Source organism: Balaenoptera ricei, chromosome 1, assembly GCF_028023285.1.
Source record: "Balaenoptera ricei isolate mBalRic1 chromosome 1, mBalRic1.hap2, whole genome shotgun sequence".
In the NCBI taxonomy this organism is placed as follows: Eukaryota; Metazoa; Chordata; class Mammalia; order Artiodactyla; family Balaenopteridae; genus Balaenoptera; species Balaenoptera ricei.
In genome coordinates, this window is record NC_082639.1 from 79,916,781 (window position 1) to 79,926,035 (window position 9,255).

General features: G+C 41.0%; 1 non-coding gene across 1 annotated transcript; it reads left to right on the forward strand.

Annotated features, from left to right (window-relative positions):
• Positions 1–6,134: 6,134 nt before the first annotated feature.
• Positions 6,135–6,207, forward strand: TRNAE-UUC (transfer RNA glutamic acid (anticodon UUC)). The gene has a single exon. It is a non-coding gene; the product is annotated as a tRNA-Glu (tRNA).
• Positions 6,208–9,255: the final 3,048 nt, after the last annotated feature.

The window sequence follows — 9,255 nt, forward strand, 5'->3', positions numbered from 1 at the left end:
CCCACTTGGATAAGATTTTTCATTTACAGTAGTTAGAACATTTTAAGTTAGGTTAACCCATCAATAAAAGGGGGCACATAGAGGCAAAAAAAAACAAATGCAGAAAAGAGTTCTTTGAATAATCAGATGTTTTGTTCTCAGTGAAAATTCAGTCTGTTTCATGCCAGACCCCAAAGCTCTGTCTGGCTTTGCCTTTTCCTGGTTAGAAAAACAAAGGAAAATGTCATTCCTTGTCTGATGCTCTTGGTTAAATTTGGACTCATAAGTCTAAAGTATGACCATGGTCCAATTAAGTTTTCCCACAAAGCCTACACTCAACTTTAAAATACATCCTTCCTAGTCTCTTGTTTTTCCAGCATCACTGGAAAGAATTTAAAATCTCATCAAAAGCACCAGCCTTTCCCAGCAAGTCACACATCCCCAAAGCCAAGTTCAATCACACCTCTCAGGGAAAAGGAACCCACTCTCCAGAAAGAGAAGGATGGCAGTTCCTCAGTGCAGTGTAAATTAATATCACAGCTGCCACTTTCGTAAGAAAATCAAAACCAGCTTTTCAGTTTGTAAACATAAACTTCACAGACCCACGGTAGGATAGAGTGTTCCTAAGTATTGTGAATTTGCAACACTCAGAAAAACCTCCAGAGTATTATTTACAGTATTTGCTTCATAGGGAGGAGAATTAACATTTCAGCAGTTCAGGGAACACATGCACAGATAGGAAAGCAAGCAAATTATTTAATGATTACTTTTAAAAAATATGTCACTGTGCAGAAAAGTGTTTGGAGATACATTGAAGGCCTGTGTCACTGTGTGACTCTGCTTCATTATCACTTCAAGGGCCATGAATCCAGGGGGTGGGAGCAAACATTTCATACAAAAATAATGACTTTAGTCCTTGGACCCTCACCCCAATATTTTAGAAAATCATGTTCTTGCCTTAAAGCAGTGCTTTTTTGTACCTCAAACATTTGATGGGCTGTTTTCAGCAGTAAAATGGAATGAACGTTTAGTTGGTTTCCTCCATTCCTGATGAAGTATTACCATTAACATATTCTCCCCATACTCCACCTTAAAAAAACATTTACTGTGGGATAAAATAAAAACACATCAACAGAAAGATGGTTTTCACTTGGCTATGCTGAGTGAATTTTAAATTTCCCTTTTCACAATGCAGTAATTGCCAGGGAACTCTGAGGGCGGATTAATGCTTTTCTGGTACATCAGTGTATCAGAACATGGGCAACAACAGCTGCAGCAAATTCCCCTGACTGAGAAGAATTACAAGTATTATCACCTAGATCATTAAACTGGGTTCATAGATTGCAGAATGTCTTCAATCAATTCATCTTAGATAACTTGAAGCCAGCTGGACCCCCTCAGTGAGAACTTGACTTAATTGGCCAATAAGTGGCTGGAAAAGGTGCATGCTATTTGGTGAAATTACTGAGTGAGCAAGTGATTACACTTTGGAGAAGCACCGAGTGTAGCCTGCAGGTCAGCCCTTTCAGGGAGGGCTAAGTTAATGTCCACTATTAAGTGCTGCTATAAAAAATGGTAGCTTGCTTGGAGCTCAGATGGAAAAGAGGATCCAGGTCGGGCTTCAGCTGATGGAGTGGGTGAGAGGCAGACATTTATCATCTCTTTGGCCTCATTTCTGCCTTGGTAATAGTCCCACACTAACCACTCTGGCAGTTGCCTGATTTTCTGTCTCCCTTTCGTTTTATTGGCATAACTAAAAATATTGCCCTAGCCAACGAATCCATCTGGAAGGAAAAACCACTTTTTCCTCAATCATGTCCCAGGAGTCTTTTCCACAGAAAGGTTAAGGAATCAGGAAGCTGAAGAACACACCGTCTACACATACATATCAATAATTATTCTCTCCCTCTAGTGAGGAGATTGAAGTATTACTGTGTGCACGTTAGATGTCTATATTTTATCAGCGCAGTTTAGGAAAATGGGCAAATCAAAATTGAAATATGTTATCAGACTGTTGGCAGAAATTGTTAAATAAAAACAACTCTTCCTTCATGTTGAAACAAAGGTTTCTTAACATATTGCTTCCATGGTGGTTTTTTTTTCGCTACCACTAAACGTTTTAGCCAGTTTGCAAAAAAAGAAAACTTTTGACAGATTTAGTTCAAGATTTCAGGCTAATAGACCTGCAAAAACACGTTGTCACTTGAATTACTGGTGTTAGACTATAATATGGTACCCTTCAGAGGGAAGTCCCACGATGAAGGTTTCAGAGCACAATGCACTCATTTACTCTTATCCAGAAATATACCTGTTTCATGGATTTTTATGAAACAAAGTAATTTTACTAAATAACAATGACCATTGGGGTTTTTAGCATGGAAAATAATTCAAACTCAGGACACAGTTTGAACTGTAGCCTAAGCAATCAAACATCTTAAACCTGCCTGGTGTTCATGAGATAAATGAGCTCATCAGCTTGCAAATGCCAACTGCATCACTAGTATCCCTTCAACTCTATTCGTTAACTTACTTTTGAAAGCGTGATCAATGATTCTGAACTTTACTTCGCTCATTACTGTGTCATTTGGGCAGACGTACCTGGTGTGCTGTGGAAGAAATCTGTACACAGCACGTGGATGGCCACGTTCGCTCCTTTCTGGCGGCACTGGCCTTCTTTCCAAGCAGGAAATGCAAACCCACCCTGGCCCGTTTGCACTGCTGTTCCCTCTGCCTGGAACACTCTTCCACCAGTCTTCAGGCCTGGCCTGTGCTCTTAGGTCACACCCTCAAAGAGACCTCCCCAGCTACGTTATATAAAATAACCACTCGCCATCCTTCTCTGTTCCTTGCCCTGTTTAATCTCTACCGATATGATATTAGAGATGTATGTGTTTATTTTATACCTCCACCACTAGAATTTGAGCCCTATAAAGATCAGGGCATGGTTTCTCCTGTTCATATCTATATCCCCAATGCCTAGCATACACTATATGTTCAATAAACATGAATGAATGAATATCTTGTCCTGGAGCCACTCAGAATGTAATACATAGGATGCCACAAAGACAAGCCACCATATGCTCACCAGAGCCTCTCCCAAGTAAAATGTGCCTGTCCGATAAACAGGGTAGTTCAAGAACAGTCTAGGATGATGTCATTGCTGTGCAGTGCATCACCCTTCTCAAGATCCACATGGCCCCCGGGGCCCTGAAAGTTTATTTCTCCTTGAAGCCTTTCCCCACTGCTCCTGCCTTCAATCACTCCAGGTTTTCCCCACTCCTCACCTCTCTCCTCCTTTGGCCACCATCTTTCCTTCAGCTTTCATCACATTCTCTTCATTTTCCTTAATAGTTTCCTGTACCCACATCATTTTCCCAATTAGTTTGTAAGCTCACTGAAGGCAAGAAATAGGCTCCAGATAACTTTTCTCAATTCTCATCGTTTCAATCCCCCAAAAAGTACATAAGTACATATAAAATTGGAAATATTTTAAAATAGAGGCTATTCATTCATATAACAAAACAGCTAGCATTTACATAGAGCCCAACCCAGCCAGGCAATGCATATTTCATTTACGGAATGGAACTGTCATTTATTCCTCCCAGCCACCTTAGAGGTCGCTTCTAATGTTACCTACATCTTACAAATGAGGAACAGGAGACCTAGAGAAATAAGGTGTTTGGACAAGGTGCCAGAAACACTAGGGTGCATCTGGATCCAAACCTAGGTCTTTCTCTCCCAGAACCCAAGCTCTTAAGGGCATTGCTCTGTAGCATCTGTGACTGGCAGCCTTTTAACTTCTCTGTGAATCTTTCTTTACTTAGGCCCCAAATCTTCCAAGGACAAATTGAAAGTCAAACATACTCTGCAAGTATATGTTTTAAATTATTTGCCTTATTTGTATCATAGCCATGAGCCAGGTCCAACTAATGAGAAAGCAAGTCATTTTCAACGCAGCAGCTTATAAATCAGCATCTCCTTATGGTACCTCAATCTGCATTGATTTTCTGAATAGGAGGCTTTCCCTTCCACACCACCAATCTCCTGCCTCTAAATTATTTTTTTTAGAGTGATCCTGAAGAAAAATAAGGCAGGGTTTGGGGGATCATCTTCACAAGTTTTTGATGACCACATCGTTGTTCTATCAGCTGTTTGAAATGGAAATCACTTTCTGGGTACAAGAGCGAAGTGGGGGTTATGATTTCCTTTTCCGTCATTTATTCCTACAGTATTTCAGTGAAGAGTTAAATCAGGGAGCACTGGACTGGTGCACACATTTTTCTCTTACCCTGACATCTTTCGGGTGAAAGGGCAGCACTGAATTAAGCATTTAGTATATTCAAAATCTGTGACCCAGAGCTGGTACCTGAAAGCATCATCGATAATAAGGTTGGAAGTACATTATACTTGCCTGGTACTTATCTCATCTTGCCTTGGACAATCTTCTCCAGGAGTCAATTATCCCACTAGTAACACTGTCCCATTGTCCACTAGTCTTTACTGGCAGGAAGTTTTTCTTGCTCTCTCTGGCTGTATCCTTTCTCAGCAGGACCCATTATTTCTCATTTAATTAGTAGCACTTGATATAAATAGCCTTTCTCTTCATTTATGTTGTTTTCATTTAAATAATTACACAGTACAATGTTCCCACTCCTATAGGCACTGGTTTGGTAGGCTGAGAAACAGGATGGCAAACCACAGGTTTCAGTATATTTTTCAAGCATGACTTCAACTTTTTCATATGAATAAGGTGAATACCTTTGTGCTGATGGTAGACTTTCAGGAACATGAAAACTTATGTTGTTTCCTCTAGAAGGGATTCAGATACTAACTGGCTGGCAGGCCCAACTACCCAATGACAGAGCTGTCGATGTGTCTAATGGAATGCCTGCTCTGGCCTGGGCACTGGGCAAGTGCAGAGCGTACAATGGTAGACAAGCCAGATGCAGGCCTGGCCCTCATGGGGCTTACAGTCTAGACTCTAGAGAAGAGAGGTTTGGAGACAGTAATATAGTGAGTGGAGACAGAGCTTCTCAAACATTTATATGCATATGAATTTACGGGGATTTTGTTAAAAGATTCTGGTTCAATAGACCTGGATGGGGCCTGGGAGTCTGCATTTCTAACAAACTCCCAGGTGATGCTGACATTGCTGGCCCAGGGACCACACTTTGAGTAGCCAAGGGTCAAAAGAATGGGGATCTAGACTCATCTCTACTGCCAAGTGAACTTTTGGCAATTGGACGGGTTCCTTAAAGAAGTGAAGTCTTTATCATCTGGCAAATGGAACTCTAATATCCACTCCACCAACTTGTTATGAAGTCAGCTAAGTATAAAAGCATTTGATAAAATTTTATGTGTTATACAAATCTATAGCATTATAAGAAAATAATGTTCTTGTGCTCAATGCATTTTTGAACATACAATGAGATTAACCCAAATCTAATGCGACATTGTTTTGAACAATAATTACTCCCACATCTCTTAAACTGGGCTTCTGATGCAGGTGTCTCTAATTTTAAGATCAAGGCCATTGTGCTTCCAGGTTATAATGCCTTGGGCAAAGCAAGGAATCTATTCACCAGGACGCTTTGACTTCACTGCAAGATGTCCATGAGCACCGGGCACCACCATAAAATGATCTTTGGATGGGACTTGCATTTTTTGATACTTTTCCTAAAAAGGGATAGTACATCTAATTAGCTGGGAAATACTGATATTGGAGGTAATTTGAAACAAATTTTCAAGCCTTGGGTTCTCTGTTTAAAGGTTTGGTGAAAGGCAAGGGTTTGGGTTTGCAACTTATTAGCTGTGTAACCTAAGGCAAGTTACTTAACCTCTCTGAACCTGTTTCCTCAACTGTAAAATGGGCATAACTGTACCTAATTAAGGATGCTATAAGAATTAAATACGTTAATACATACAAGGCTCCAGGTACCTAGCAAACTAATACCATTGCCTACTTCTTACCAGTGTTTGAAAGAACCAAATGTGACCTTGCTCTAAGTCACCTGGGATCTTATAAATATTCTGGGTTCTTCCTTTGACAGGAGCTTTGTGCTGGGCCTGTGCCACCTTCCTCTGTGGGCTCCCATTTAGACAGAATGCTAAACTCCATGAGAACCAGGGCTATTCTAAACCTTAGTCTTGGGAATTCCCTGGTGGTCCAGTGGTTAGGACTCAGCTCTTTCACTGCCGAGGACCCAGGTTCAATCCCTGGTCAGGGAACTAAGATCCCACAAGCCATGTGGTGTGGCAAAAAACCAAACCAAAACAAAACAAAAAAAAACCTTAGTCTTGAAGAAACTGACCTGGCTAATGGTGAAGATTATGTTCATGTTCAGCATCCAAAATCATACTTCCATATGGATAATGATATGAAGATGGAAAAGAAGAAAAAATGAGCTGTTGTTTCTATGGAGCATTACTATGGATTGGGTATTAGGCACGGGGCTAAACACTGTATAAACGTTACCTGTGCCGTTAGCCCCACTTTCCAGATAGGGAAACTGAGGTTCAATGATGTTAAGTAACTTGTCCAAAAACTACAACCAGTATGTGAATTCACCCATTTAATTCCAAGGCCCAGGATTTTAAAAACGTTTTATTATACCTTAGCTCATGTGATGCTTGCTCAATGGGAGGGCAATGTTTCTGCACCCTGTACCTGGCCCCATTCAGGATGTCAAGCTCTGTGCCCAAAGCACCCTAAGAAGACAGCAAGATCAAAGAGGCTGGGGAGAAACTGCTGCTTCAGTGTGCGGCGGACAGCGTGGAGGCGGGCAAGTTGATCACTGGCTTTTCGTCATGGGTCCCCTGGAAATAGACTCTGAGATTTGTGCACGGAAGGTTTATCGGGGAGTGCTCTCTGGAACGGCATCATGAGGAGGGATGAAGGATGCAAGACAAAGACCTCAGCTAATCCCCCAGGGCACTCTGATATCAGGATGGCCTTCTGAATTATCCCACCTTGAGGCAAGGGGGACCAGAATTTTAAACTCTCCTGCTTGCCTGTCATTGGATGCAGGATGCCTGGGGGTGGGGGTAGGGACATGACTTTGATGACCTGAGAATAGTGACTGAGCTGAGAGCTGTCAGCCATCAAGAGCTGGAGAGACGAGTGTGTCAGTCTAAGGCGGGAGGGGTCTGGGTGGCATACCACGTGGCCACCGCACTACCTTTACTTCTGGCCCCCTCCTCCTCTCTGGGCATTCTCTCCCATGCCCAGAGGTTAATGCTAGAGGTTGGGAATAGGCGGGTAGCCACATCTCCTCTGATGTTGCAAACTGCATTCACTCCCTTTCCTGCCTGGTAAGTTGTGTGATGGAGATGGGAGCAGGGGAAGAGAAGGGGAAAGGTCCTCGGACTCTGCCAGCTCACGTGCAGCAGCACAGAAGCACACTGAATCCCAAAAGCACCACACATTGGGCATTTTATCTGCATCCCTGGGATTTTCAGTTAAAAAAAAATTTTTCCCCCTATGGGAGAGAGAAAAAAATTTAAAAAGAGCCAGAAAATAGTCTAAAAGCATATTACCAGGAAATTGTTTCTACTGTGTTTATGACTGTCCTTAATGTTTTATGAATATGCTAAAAAAAATGCTCGGGCATATTTCCTTGGGCACTCTAGTTAATTACTTATTCTGAGTGCTTCTACTCCATTCCTTGCAAAATGTGTTGTGCATTAATTCTGATTATGTACAAAAACCCACCTGCAAGGAAAAACTCTGAATCAGTAATGCTGATAAAATGAGCAGCCCTCCTGGGGCTCCACTGAGAAAGAGGATACTGGACAGAATTAGAATCTTGTAGCTAAGGCTATTCATAATGTCATTAACATAAAGGCAATTAAATGAGTTTTTAACCTACAACCCTTTATTGTTATTAATGAACATTAGAAAAACACAGGAGATAAAATTGGTAATTATCTCTGCACCAAGCTATGCAATAATGTGTTTAAATATAAAAACAAAACAAATGATTATTGTTAGTATTTTCAGTAGCAGAAACCCCAGGAGCAGCTCCGTCATATTTAATCACATGGGCCCACACCAAGAGGTTTAATTAAAAGAGGGCTTTACCTTCCATGTGCCTGGTTATTCAGTTTAATAAGGAATCAACAAAAGCAAATGTAAATTTGCAAAATATCCTGAGCAGTTGTTTCTGCCTGTGTGTTAACCACCTTTACAGAAACACTGACTGATTTCTTCTCCTTCCGGACAATGGTCTATGGCTCCCTAACCAAGTTTTTCCATTTTAAAAAAATTACCACATGATGCTTTCAAAGCTCATTTCGAGAACAACTGTATAAATCCAGGCTCATCGCCTAAGCTTACTGTTCAGCAAAAATAATTTAAGCATTTGAAAAAGACATGTAGATTTAATAAAAAGTAAAGGTAAATGAGCTTTTCAGCACTATGCTATATTCAAAGAGCCTCCAGTTTAATTTCTTTCTTTCTCTATGCAAGCTGTAACAGCCTATAAGTAAGCCATCCTAGACAGGGTCTGTTTACAAGGACAAGGTAGTTAATGTATGGAGAACTACCCTGCATCTAATAATAGTTTCCCATTAATTAATTCAGTTTGTATATCTTACCATGTAAAACATTAGTATCACGTTCCCTTACAATTTGCTCCAAACTGGTTTTGTTTCCAAAGCCCATTGTTAATATGGTCCATACCGCCAGTTTGCCTTTATGGTGGATTTCAGGGCAAACAACACTGCACAAGTGTGACCCTTGGAAGCAGATTTTGAACAACTGCCATGTGGCAAAGCTAGCGCTTTTTGTGTTCATCTGACTTTTCTCATATAACCAATTCTACAAGAGAGATCACTTTCGCATTTAAAAAAAAAAAGCATTTTATAAAATAAAAAAACCATCGCAACAACCACTTACATTTGTATATCACTTTACAGTTTACAAAACACTTCTGATAATTTTGCGAGATACTGAGATCAAAATTGTGACAGTCACATTTAGTTTCACAGACCTACTAGGTCTTATACATTTTATAGCATACATAGAGCTTCCCTACCTACAGGCAAGCCCCTTAGGGGCACAGGGAATTTAACCGTGCACCAGGATCAGAGTTTAGAGATGGGAAATAAGAGGGAGCAAGTATCCTTTCTTAAACGTCAGTTATGCCACCCAAAGGTGTTGGGCTCAGAGTTTAAGGCCAAGAACGACTCCTGCAAGGTCAGCTACCTGACTGCAATGGAGGTTGAATCAAATTATCCAGGAACAGCATGGAAGAGGTGCAAGAAAAGCCCCTTGCT